Raw genomic sequence first — 13,822 nt, 5'->3', positions numbered from 1 at the left:
TATCAAAGAACCCAACCGACAAGAAGTGCGTGTGAGAAACTCCGACATTGCAAATTTTGGAATGAAAAACGAGCGAGATATGGAGTTGGGCCAATATATTGACCGTAGACCAAAACAATTTCCCAAAAAACGATCGAACAAAAAATAGCGAACCATAGAAAAGATCTTATCCGAAAAGATTTAGGAAGTAAGAAAATCAAGCGAAGAAAGAACCAGCTGACGATGTCAGTGTTATTTCATCGGGTAGATCTTGCACTTCAACGACGAGTTATTTGGTACAAGCACTAAAAAGGAGGATCCCAAAACGAAACCCAGAGCATGACAACGCCTTTATAAATTGACCGGATTTAACACAAATCTTTCACTTCAGCCCACCTGTGCCACTCGCAGCGCTGCCGAACAATCCCAGCACAGCTGGACCATCCGCATCACAAGTGGCTTCACCACAACAGCCTAAACCGATATTACGTAAGGAACGTACAGATAAAAGACAATTGACGGTGAGCGATACATCGGACTCGGATACATCATCAGTGCGGAGAAGCAAAAGGACTTTGAAGAAACAGAAAAAGTCTACAACATCAATTGTCGAAAATATTTAGAACGAGGGATATTCGGCTGATGTTCCCGTATTGGACACATCATTCATTGGGGAAGTGTCGCCAAGAAACCCCAATGAGAGATGGACTTCTGACCTTAACCCTAATCGACCAAGAGAAATGACTGTCTTAGAAGCTGAAACTCAAGCACAATCTGACTCAGGTTAAAACTCAAAACCATTTGAACTCTATGTTTTATTTATTATTTAAAATTCTACTATGTATATAACCGGTGAATAAGTATAAATTTACTGATTTTATATACTAATTTTTCTCTAACAGGGGAAAATATCATACGGGATGGATATCACCCTCAGAATATCCATCACCGTATTTAGTTCATGTTTTCCATTTGAGGGGCAGGTGCTTTAGTTTAGTTAGTTAATTTCAGTTCATCATGCTTTCAACCCACTTTAATGTTTGTTCAAACTTTAGACAGGAAACTGTCTGTTCACATTGTACAAATTTTGTTAAGTCCTTCTTGTTTCGTGATTAACTCGTGAATTAAATTTATTTCCTTTTCAATTTCAATTTAGTAATTTTATTTGTAATTCTGCAATTTTCGTCGTTATAATTCAGTTTCAATTTAACGTCAGTACATCGCTTTTCAAATACGTAAGCGGACCGCGAATAACCAATTCAAAGTTGAGAATATAAATAGCATAAAGATAATTGGCAATCGCGACGCAATTGCCCTAACTCAGTGATTTGAGAAGCATTCTCGCTTGACTAACACAATAGACACAATAGACTCAATTGACTAACACAATAGTAATTGACTATCACTTAGACAAAATTCATAGAGACAAAACTCATAAGCTACAGGGCAAACTGAGTCTCAACCTCAATTCACTGGGAAAAAATTGCAGATCTAATTTTGATTTTTTTTGCTGATTTAGTTCAGTTTAACATAATTGTTTTCGTTTTCAGCTCAATTTTCGTTTGTTAAAACTGTTTTTCCTCATGCATTGAATAATTTTGTATTTTTAATATCCGAGAGGCATGATTTTACTATTCTCATCATGGGTTCCCAATTCAAAGGATTTGAATTCTGATAATTACTGTCTTTTCTCATGATTTGTGCACATTTTGTTTTAATTTGATGCCAATGGTCCATAATTTGTCGCGCCAAAACAATAGATGGCGCGACAAAATGAGTGCTTCTAAAACATTTGTTTTTGGAGAAAGCGAATTTGAAGGTAAGCCCGAAATTCATGCTCGATCAAACTTTTTATTTTTTGCACTCTTCCCTTGTGGCAGTTTAGTTTGTTTCCAAAACTTTTTCAATTTTTTTGCAGGCAAATTCAAATCAAAATGACAAATATGTTCTACTGGCGCTTAGATTCTATTATTCAATTCCATCAATGCACAACTGATGGTTTTTATGACTCCGAGGCCTTGTTTAAATCAGACATTTGTTACCATTTGAGTTTTTCGGGTACTGTTTTTTTTCTGGCTTCTCCTAATCCCAACATAGTGATAGGATATACCCCCTTGATAGTGATATTACCCCTTGCGTGAAAGAAAAATTGTACAATTCAGACAATTTTTTAATAATAATAAAAACATTTAGATTGTTGTCTTATGGACGGGTCTTGTCTATTATATTCAGTTTAATTCGCAATTCAGCACAGTGGTTAACACCGTTCCTATCATCACATGTTTTAACTGTCCTTAGACATGCAGCCTACTCCAATACGCATAAGATGCTGATATGCGCCTGTTTTTGTGCCCAATAAGCATGCAATAAAACGAAAAAGGAGCCAGACAAAAGACCATTGTCGAAAAAAGTGCTAATGAAGTAAGTTCAAGATACATCAATAGTTATCGGTAGCGTAAGGGACCCGAGCTATGGCTTTTAATCAAGGGCATGGGCTTGAGCGCGAGTACGGGAGGATAAATACGCATAACTTCCGGGAAAAAATGTGGTAGTTGGTTCTCTTTTTCTTCCGCTCATCATTTCTTTCCATTTATTGTTTGACTAATTCCTTTAGTTCTTTTTCTCTTCGTCTTTTCTTTTTCATCATTCATCTATCCTTTTCTCTTTCTTTCGCCTTCGCTTCTCTTTCTTTTCCTCTCTTTCTCTCTCTCTCTCTCTCTCGTCTCTCTTTATATCTCTCATTCTTTTTCTCTTTGGTTCCTTCCTCTTTCCTCTTTTTAATTTCTTTTCTCTTTCTTTCCTTTGATTTTTTTCTTCAATTTCTCTTTCTTTCTCTTTCGTTTCTCTCTTCTGTTTTGCTTTTTTATTTATTTTTTTTTCTCGAATTTTTTTCTTATTTCATCCTTTTTCTCTATATTTTTGTTTTCTGTTTCTTTTGATTATCTCTTCTTACTTCTGCGTCTTTCATTTCTCTATTTTCTATATTTCATTTTTGTGTTGTTTTCTTGCTTTATTGTCTTTTAATTTCGCTTTTTCTTGTTGTCCTATTTTTTTAAGTTTCCGTCGGCTTCACCACTCGAAGACAAACTTTCAATTTGTAATTGGATTTCGCTTGGCGAAATGCTTTTTAAACTCTACTCTTGATCCTGCGGTGCGGAATCAAAGAGATTGGAGCGACTGATTTCGAATTAAGAAATAAAATAAAATCAAAAGGAAGTTGTTGTCAACAAACGAAATACGGCGAACAGACATGTCTGTTCAGGAGGCGGTAAATAACAATCAACTAAATAAAAGCAACTTGAAGCGTGAAAAATGAACAACTGACTGGAGGTGAAACAAGGATGAAGGATAAAATGAGTAAGAACAAAATAATGACATCGTATCAAATTTAACTGCACTAAAAATGGACAGTTAACAATGAATGCATATGTATCATATCCCCACTTGAGTGAAAGAAAAATTGTTAAATTAAGAGAATTTTTCGAAAAATAATAACAATGTTTACAAAAATAATACGTTGTGCCCGTTTAAATATGTGTTAACAAAATATTTTCTGTTTACAACAGCTAGTAGTATGTGCTATAAAATAATGGAAAATTCAATTTAATGAGAGATCGATTTTATTCAGAGATTGTTTGACCCTCCGCCTCGAAAACTGCTATGGATATGACGTCTTCTTCGAGGGTCGGGGTCCGATAGTCTGCTAAGGCGCGCACTCGCAGGTCACGGGCGAACCTGTTCCCGATGGCCGGACAGATTATTTGTTCCTCAAGAATTTGCTCAGCCGTTGACTGAACTGTTTTAACCGCCGAAACGTTTTTTGGGTACAAAATTTTCCACATCCCCTGCTCTACAGGGTGGTGCCGAAATTACAAAGTCCGGTGAAGAATCCAAAAAGCAATAGTAGGATGAGTTTTCGGGCTGATGAGTGTTTGTTTTTAGTAGACTGAGAAGTGGATGGCTGAACTCTCTGCAGCGATGAGGTTGGAACATTTCGTGAAGGGATGATGATTTCGCTTGGCGAATCATCGTTCGATAATTCTGGTTGGCTTTCCAGTGCCGAATAGTTGGGGCGTTTTGATATACGACCTCAAATCGCGCGTGCAAAATTAGATCTCGAGGAAAATACGCCGCGACCTGGGTCCTGTCGCCTGTGCTTCATTTTCTTATCTCCTTTTCAGCTTTCGTGTATACTCCTTAATATGGCTTTGATTTTGTTCTACTAGTTTGTCACTAGTGCGCGGTCCACGACGGTCGGCGTATACTTTTAGGGTTGTGTGACGTTCATGTTGAGTCCCAATTTTTTCAATGTCTCTATTGCGGATAGTGACGATCACCTTCGTTCCCCGGCTATTTAATTGTGGAAGTTTTTGGGCTGACTTTGAAGATATTGAAGCCATGCTCAAGCCACATTGTAAAATCCCTCAAATTTGTTGCTAAATCTGCACCTCCAGTGCACTTTACGAGCGAGTTTCACTTGCACCGCGCGTTCCAATAATGACATGGGTCTCCAAAAGGAGGTGCGAAAGAATCGAGACTCTCCGTCAGTGCTTTTCCTCTCCCGTTCATTGGCATCTTTGGTTGCTCGTGTCATGCCCTTCTCAACCTCGATATCACTTCTGCAGCCGTTTTCACAGTTGTCGTCATGAAGGTTGGCTTTTGGGTAACTATGTCTTCATCTAAAAAATTATTTATACCATTTTGGTGGGGGAGTTTGGACAGTTTAAGTGTAGTACAGATTATGCTCAGCGGAGTATTAGGTTTTCTTCCAAAGTGTGCTTCGAAGGGCGAAATCTCTATTGTTATTTTGTTTATATATTCGCAGTTGGTGAATAAAAATTTTTGGTGCAAGCTTTTTGTAAATCGAATTAATAGCGATTTTTCTTCTTTGATACATGCAAGTCTATTCCTAATTGTCTGTAATAGTCTTTCAACCAGTCCAATCGCTCAATGATCGTTGACGGGAGCTTCAGTAAATTCATTATTATTCTTAATACAGAAATTCTTTGTTGATGTTGCGCAAGACATTTTGCTTGATCCAAACGAATGGAACGTGGTATTCCGACATTTTAAATAAATTTATCCATAGTTTAAACATTAGGGACATTGGCTTTATCAATTATACATGCAGTAGGAAGTTTAGAAAAGCGATCTACTGCTGCGATCTATTTCATGTCCTGTTTCATCGTTAATTGGCCTCCAAAATCAATCTGTATTTCCTGGTTCAGTTTAGCAGTGGGTATATGAGTGTGAAATTGCTTAGCGGGAAATACTAACTTGAGATTCTTACCAATTGTTTTGCAGGGTTTATTTTCAGTTGACCTGACTATCAGTTCGCTATTCAAGTATGGTCACCAGCAAGGTGTAGCCATTTATATCACGCCCCAGATACCTGGATGGCTTGCGTTGTTCAGATCATCAATGAGCACTTCCGGCAAAATAATGGGTATTGCTATCTTTTTGTCTATACAGACGCAACAGGAAGGCACATGAAGGTCCCAAGAATAAACGGGTTTAGCTCTTTCAATCTTGGTTTATTGTTAGTAAGGTGCAATCAACTCTTTGAGGACAGCATCTTTGTTCGTCAGTATCACAGATTTCCTGAAAATTTTCCCTATTATTTTGTCAAAGGTAGGTATTTGTGGGCTAGGCGTGAGTGTGCTGATGTTTGAGGATTCCGCTGGGAAAATTGGTGGTAGAGGTGTAGAGGTTGGATCCGCTGTGCAGGAAGAATCACCAAATAGAACTTTTTTGATTCGCTTCTTTGGAGGGGATATTGATTTTAATTATTGATTTTGAACTTTTTTGATTATTATTCTGATAATGTGAATTTGAAGTGTTCTGAAATGTCAAATTGACACATGTTTAGTCGATTTATTTTGAGAGTGATATTGGGCAAAAAGAACTTATTTATTGATAATTGTCTAATGCCATTTTGATATGAATGTTATTTAAAAAGCGGGAAAGAAGGCTGAAAAATCTTCGTTTCTCGCCCCCCGTAGTACTTTACATTCTGAATTTGGAAAAGGTGCTTAAATTGAAGTGGATTTCACTTAGCGAGTGTGGTCTTAATTGGTGTTTGCGACGCGGGGTATACATAATCGTTTGCAATGTAACTGGTATTTACTAATGGATTTTGCTTTGCAGGTGACAAGTGAATTGCATGCGCCTGTAAGTGTTTGTCAAGTGTGCTAAGTTTATTTATTGTATTCTTGTTAGATTCACTATTAGTAGTGAATTGCGGTGCAGGATTATATGTTTTAAGCAAAATGTGTAAATCCGATGCAGGTAGATAAGAGTATAATTTTAATAAGTTTCCGGAAGCGGAAATTAATTCAAGTTTTTCAACAATAAATTCCTTATCATATGTAGAAACTTTTTTTAGCTTTCTGATTAAAGTGTCGAGATATGTAGTCAACTAGGTCCATTTTAGTGCCTGGCATATGTTCGATTTCGAACTGGTAGGGTAGAAGTCTGTCTAATCAACAAGTGAGGTGGCTATTGTAAGATTTGTTTGAGCAATATTCGTTTGATTTTTAAGGAAGTGCTCTGTGATAACTTTATCTTTTTACCGTTTTTTACTAGTTTTAAAAAAATTCAATAGACAAACTACACCTAATAGTTCAATTTCATTGTCACTGTATCTCTTTTTGCAGGAGTTTAGGAATCTAGAAGTAAAAGCGATGGGTTTCCACCTGTCCACTGCTAATTGTTCAAGGGCAGCAGCGAGCCCAGAATGGGAAGCATCTTATTTGACCCGCGTTTCTACTTGCGGGTTGTAATGGCATTTTTCAGTTGAATTTCAATGCTGTTCTTTATTTCAGGAAAACAGTTTTTATGTGTTTTGGTCCAAAATTGAGCAAGAATTGGGATGAACTTACTGATGTGAAGTACTGATCCAAGAAGAGAACAAAGTTTTTTTTAGTGTTTTTGCCGCTTCGAGAGATAAAATTACGAATGCATTACTTTCAATCGAAGAAATTTCCGATTTTGAAATATCACAACCGAGCCACGCAATTTTTAGGTTAGCAAAACGACATTTTGTAAGACGAATTCTAAAATTTTCTTCATCGAGTCTTTTGAGACAGTTGACTACATATTGATTATGATCTTCTTCTGATCTTTTAAAAACAATTAAAATATCATTAAGAAAGCAATATAAATTTTCTAGTCCTAATAAGGTGTAATCCATTGCCTTTTGAAATTCCGCCTGCAAATCTGTGAGACCCTAAAATCCAGCTTGAAATCTGTACGTATCTGTCACATCGCCGCTTATTAAGTTTAAAATATGATTAGCTGTATCACGCTCTAAACTTAAATGACTGTATGAGTGTTTCAGATCTGTTGTTGAAAACTATGTTGTGCTTTGCGACGCGGGATCACTTTTTGTTGTGAATTAGATTTGATAAGCGTATCAATATTTGGCATTTGATACTATCTTTTGTAGATCGCGTTATTGAGTATTTTTGAATCAAGTACCAGCTTTATAGACTGTTCCTTTTCTTTTTAATCCTGAATACTCTAGTGCTAACAAGTTTTTCTCAGGGCATTTTTAAAGTTTTGTTATGTTTTTTTCATCAAACATTTTTTTAAGTTCAGTATTTACTTTATCACTCAAATTAATAGGAAGGCGCCTCATTTCTTGATGTCGAGGTTGAACATTTTTGAGAATCTTTGTTTATCGTACATAATTTTCTGATAGTCCAATCCGTGTTTATTAAGTGTGGGAATTGTAAAGCTAGCCTTTATTTAAATGAGGAGTGTGGTAAAACATTGTTCATTTGATTACCTTGTTGTGAAGAGGATTGTAGGACGGCAAGTACTAGTTGATCGACGATAGCACAGCCGATGAGTGGTTTGAGGTCATTGTCAACGAATGACAATATGGCGGCTCAAGTATGCCAGTCGTTGCCAGTTTATGATCTTCTTCTGATCTTTTGCTAAAAATTAAAATGTTCTTAGTTCCGAGTTCTTAGTTCTTAGTTCCGAGTTCTTAGTTCCGAACTCTTAGTTCTGGGAAATGTAAAGCTATGCTTTCTATAAATGCGGAGAGTGATCAAATTTTGCTTATTTGATTACCTTGTTGAGAAGAACATTGTATCACGGCAAGTCCTAGTTGATAAAAGAGATCACGATCGATGATTAGTTTGAGGTCATCGGCAACAAGTGAGAAAGTGACAGCTGAAGTATGCCAGCCCTTGTCAGTTACGGTTGTTTGGATCTCACCCTCAATTTGTATTGGTTCGTTTGAGAGTGTCCGCAAATGTGGTTCATTGATTTCGCGTACCTAGATTACATATGAGTTTCAGTTGACCACTCGCGTCACGATAAATTTATTCAGACTGCTGCAAGCACTTGCGGAGTCAACGAATAATGTTGTAGACATATAGCCCATTTTGATAGGCATATTAAGAGTTCAATATTATAGGACTGAGATTACGAAACGTTTACGAAGTCCTCGGGATGAGGTTCTTCATCTATTGCGTTGACCGAAATTTTCTTTGGGTTCTGATTCTTTTGCGAAGTGGACTAACAAATCACACTTATCGAAAATTTTGCCTTTTCAGTGCATTTGTCCCGGTGCTTAGGGAACCAATTTGAACAATATAGAGGGGTGGACGGTTGCCTTGCTTAATCGAAATTGTTCGAAAGAGACCAATTCGAGGAGCGGGTAACACTGAGCTGCATTTACGGTGGCCGGAATAAGAATCTGGTTGTGTTCTTAAAATTGGTGCTGATTTCGCATCCCAGGTTCCATTTTTATCGCTAATTTCAGTGCTTTCCTGGGTTGTACTGTTTTTTGTTTTAAGAGTTCCTTTTGTATTTTAGGGTCGATTAGATTAAATTTTTTTCATTGTTCCTGAAATCGTAATTTTCAGTGAACTGCTTGAGCTTTCCATAGAAATGTGTTACTGCTTCTTCTCGGAGTTGTTTTGCGATGACGAAAACGTGTCTGTCAGAAGTTACCTTTCTAGACCTGATGAATGCCTCTTCGACAATTTTCCAGAACTTGGCATTTGTAAGGGAGTTGATCATTATGTGAGGAATCTTGCTACTGAGAATTCTGCGCCTCTCCACACCAATACTGAGATAGAGGAGAGAAACAGTCTTTCGGTCGACAAGTAGTAATTGTTTGTCTCCTCACTTTATTCCAATTTCGGTGAGTCTTTGGCATTTGTTATGCCAATTCAGCTTTTGTTGTTCATTTTGTGCATTTTTTCGCGTTCTGATTGCGCTGATCCCATGATCGTTTCTTCATAAATCAACTCCAGAGGAAATTCTACCGTCTCAGATTTCGGGTCGAGAAGTGTGTTCAGAATGATGTTTTTCTTGGCAAGCAAGGCTAATTTATACTGTACCCTCCGCTGTTCCCATCGGAGAGGTGGATCCGGTGCAGGCTTGTCCCAAAAGGCGTCAAATTCTATTGGGGTTCGTTTGTTTGCTAGCTGCACCATGTCGTACTTTATTAAATTACAATTGGCTTCGCGACGCTAATACACACTTTTATTTTGTAGTTGGATTTCACTTAGCGAAATGCTTAATTAACTGTACTCTAGTCGATTTGTTTTGAGAGTGATATTGGGCAAAAAGCACTTTTTTCTTGATGATTGTCTAATGCCATTTTGATATGAATGTTTTTTAATAAGCGGAAAAGAAGGCTTAAAAAATTTCGTTTCTCTCCCCCCGTAGTACTTTAGCTTCTGAATTTGGAAAGGGTGCATAAATTGAAGTGGATTTCACTTAGCGAGTGTAGTGTTAATTGGTGTTTGCGACGCGGGGTATACATAATAGTTTGCAATATAACTGGTATTTACTAATGGATTTTGCTTTGCAGATGACAAGTGAATTGCATGCGCCTGTAAGTGATTGTCAAGTGTGCTTAGTGTATTTATTGCATTCATGTTAGATTCACTATTATTAGTGATTCGCGGTGCAGGATTATATGTTTTAAGCAAAATGTGTAAATCCGATGCAGGTTGATAAGAGTATATTTTAATGAGTTTTCGGAAGCGGAAATTAATTCAAGTTTTTCAACAATAAATTCCCTATCATAAGGAGAAACTTTTTTTAGCTTTCTGATAAAAGTGTCGAGATATGTAGTCAACTAGGTCCATTTTAGTGCCTGGCATATGTTCGATTTCGAATTGGTAGGGTAGAAGTCTGTCTAATCAACAATTGAGGTGGCTATTGTAAGATTTGTCTGCGCAATATTCGTTTGACATTTAAGGAAGTGCTCTGTGATAACTTTATCTTTTTTACCGTTTTTTACTAGTTTTAAAAATATTCAATAGACAAACTACACCTAATAATTCAATTTCATTGTCACTGTATCTCTCTTTGTAGGAGTTTAGGAATCTAGAAGTAAAAGCGATGGGTTTCCACCTGTCTACTGCTAATTGTTCAAGGGCAGCAGCGGACCCAGATCGTGAAGCATCTTATTTGACCCGCGTTTCTACTTGCGGGTTGTAGTGGCATTTTTCAGTTGAATTTGCGATGCGGTTGTTTATTTCAGGAAAACAGTTTTCATGTCTTTTGTTCTAAATTTGAGCAAGAATTGGGATGAACTTGCTGATGTGAAGTACTGATCCAAGAAAAGAACAAAGTTTTTTAGTGTTTTTGAAGAGAGACAAAATTACAGATTTATTACTTTCAATCGAAGAAATACCCGATTTTTAAATATCACAACCGAGCCACTCAGTTTTTAGATTAGCAAAACGACATTTTGGAAGATGAATTCGAAAATTTTCTTCATCGAGTCTTTTGACACAGTTGACTACATATTGATTATGCTCTTCGTCTGATCTTTTGCAAACAATTAAAATATCAGCAAGAAAGCAATATAAATTTTCTAGTCCTAATAAGGTGTAATCCATTGCCTTTTGAAATTCCGCCCGCAAATCTGTGAGACCCTAAAATCTAGCTTGAAATCTGTACGTACCTGTCACATCGCCGCTTATTAAGTTTAAAATATGATTAGCTGTATCAGGCTCTAGACTTAAATGACTGCATGAGTGTTTCAGATCTGTTGTTCAAAACTATGTGGTGCTTTGCGGCGCGGGATCCCTTGTCGTTGTGAATTAAATTTGATAAGCGTATCAATATTTGGCATTTGATACTATCTTTTGTAGATCGCGTTATTGAGTGTTTTTGAATCAAGTACCAGCTTTATAGACTGTTCCTTTTTATTCCTGAATACTCTAGTGCTATCAAGTTTTTCTCAGAGCATTTTTTAAGTTTTGTTATGTTTTTTTCATCAAACATTTTTTAAAGTTCAGTACTTATTTTATCACTCAAATTAATAGGAAGGCGTCTCATTTCTTGATGTCGAGGTTGAACATTTTTGTGAATCTTTGTTTATCGTACATAATTTTCTGATAGTCCAATCCGTGTATATTAAGTGTGGGAATTGTAAAGCTAGCCTTTATTTAAATGAGGAGTGTGGTAAAACATTGTTCATTTGATTACCTTGTTGTGAAGACGATTGTGTGACGGCAAGTACTACTTGATCGACGATAGCACAACCGATGAGTGGTTTGAGGTCATTGTCAACGAAAGACAATATGGCGGCTCAAAAATGCCAGTCGTTGCCAGTTTATGATCTTCTTCTGATCTTTTGCTAAAAATTAAAATGTTCTTAGTTCCGAATTCTTAGTTCTTAGTTCCAAGTTCTTAGTTGCGAGTTCTTAGTTCTGGGAAATGTAAAGCTATGCTTTCTATAAATGCGGAGAGTGATCAAATTTTGCTTATTTGATTACCTTGTTGAGAAGAACATTGTATCACGGCAAGTCCTAGTTGATAAAAGAGATCACAATCGATGATTAGTTTGAGGTCATCGGCAACAAGTGAGAAAGTGACAGCTGAAGTATGCCAGCCCTTGTCAGTTACGGGTGTTTGGATCTCACCCTCAATTTGTATTGGTTCGTTTGAGAATGTCCGCAAATGTGGTTCATTGATTTCGCGTACCTAGATTACATATGAGTTTCAGTTGACCACTCGCGTCACGATAAATTTATTCAGACTGCTACAAGCACTTGCGGAGTCAACGAATAGTGTTGTAGAAAAATAGCCCAATTTGATAGGCATATTAAGAGTTCAATATTATAGGACTGAGATTACGAAACGTTTACGAAGTCCTCGGGATGAGGTTCTTCTTCTATTGCGTTGACCGAATTTTTCTTTGGGTTCTGATTCTTTTGCGAAGTGGACTAACAAATCACAATTATCGAAAATTTTGCCTTTTCGGTGCATTTGTCCCGGTGCTTAGGGAACCAATTTGAACAATATAGAGGGGTGGACGGTTGCCTTGCTTAATCGAAAATGTTCGAAAGAGACCAATTCGAGGAGCGGGTAATACTGAGCTGCATTTACGGTGGCCGGAATAAGAATCTGGTTGTGTTCTTAAAATTGGAGCTGATTTCGCATCCCAGGTTCCATATTTATTGCTAATTTCAGTGCTTTCCTGGGTTGTACTGTTTGTTTTAAGAGTTCCTTTTGTATTTCAGGGTCGATTAGATTAGTGACGAAGACGTCGCGGAGCAAATTTTTTTTCATTGTTCCCGAAATCGTAATTTGCAGTGAACTGCTTGAGCTTTCCATAGAAATGTGTTAATGCTTCTCCTTGGAGTTGTTTTGTGATGACGAAAACGTGTCGGTCAGAAGTTAATTTTCTAGGCCTGATGAATGCCTCTTCGACGATTTTCCAGAACTCGGCAGTTGTAAGGGAGTTGATCATTATGTGAGGAATCTTGCTACTGAGAATTCTGCGCCTCTCCACACCAATACAGAGATAGAGAGAAACAGTCTTTCGGTCGACAAGTAGTAATTGTTTGTCTCCTCACTTTATTCCAATTTCGGTGAGTCTTTGGCATTTGTTATGCCAATTCAGCTTTTGTTGTTCATTTCGTGCATTTTTTCGCGTTCTGATTGCGCTGATCCCATGATCGTTTCTTCATAAATCAACTCCAGAGGAAATTCTACCATCTCAGATTTCGGGTCGAGAAGTGTGTCCAGAATGATGTTTTTCTTGGCAATCAAGGCTAATTTATACTGTACCCTCCGCTGTTCCCATCGGAGAGGTGGATCCGGTGCAGGCTTGTCCCAAAAGGCGTCAATTTCTATTGGGGTTCGCTTGTTTGCTAACTGCACCATGCCGTACTTTATTGAATTACAATAGGCTTGGCGACGTTAATACACACTTTCATTTTGTAGTTGGATTTCACTTAGCGAAATGCTTAATTAACTCTACTCTTGATACTGCGGTGCGGAATCAAAGAGGTTCGAGCAACTGGTTTTGAATTAAGAAAGAAGTAAACTAAAAAAGAAGTTGTTGTCAACAAATGAAATCAAGTGAACAGACATGTCTGATCACGAGGCGGGAAAAAACAATCAACTGAATAAAAGAAACTTAAAGCGGGAAACGTGACAAACTGACTGGAGGTGAAACAAGGATGAAGTGTAAAATGAGTAAGAACTAAATAATGATATCGTATCAAATTTTACTGCACTAAAGAAAATGGACAAATAACAATGAATGGATATGTATCTCACTTGTCTTTAACTTCTCCTTTTGTGTTTCCGATCTGGGTCTTTTCTCTTTCTTTTATCCTTCTTTTCTCTTTGTCTATTTATTTTCAGTCTTTCTTTTAAATCTCCGTTTTGCTTTCCCTTCTTTCCTCTTTCTCACTTCTTTTCTTTTCTCTATATTTACTCTTTTTTCTCGTTTTCCGTTGCTTTTTTTCCTCTCTTTCTTTTTGTCTTAATTTGCGCTCTTTATTTTCTTTCTTCATTTCTTTCTTTCTTTTTTTTCTTTACTCTTTTTTTATTTTTCGTTTCTAGTTCATGT

The 13,822-nt window shown here is 37.1% G+C and overlaps 1 protein-coding gene across 3 annotated transcripts in view; it reads right to left on the bottom strand.

Annotated features, from left to right (window-relative positions):
- LOC142337517 (uncharacterized) overlaps positions 1-6,296 on the bottom strand; it is a 320,572-nt gene extending 314,276 nt beyond the window's left edge. For all 3 annotated transcript variants that reach the window (XM_075386800.1, XM_075386799.1, XM_075386801.1), the window contains exon 1: positions 6,285-6,296. The gene's annotated coding sequence lies outside the window, so the exon portion shown is untranslated. The remainder of the gene's footprint in view (positions 1-6,284) is intronic.
- Positions 6,297-13,822: the final 7,526 nt, after the last annotated feature.

Source organism: Convolutriloba macropyga, chromosome 4, assembly GCF_964194025.1.
Source record: "Convolutriloba macropyga chromosome 4, txConMacr16.3, whole genome shotgun sequence".
Taxonomy (NCBI): domain Eukaryota; kingdom Metazoa; phylum Xenacoelomorpha; order Acoela; family Convolutidae; genus Convolutriloba; species Convolutriloba macropyga.
Note: the sequence above shows the minus strand (reverse complement) of the source record. Positions and strands in the feature narration are given on the sequence as shown.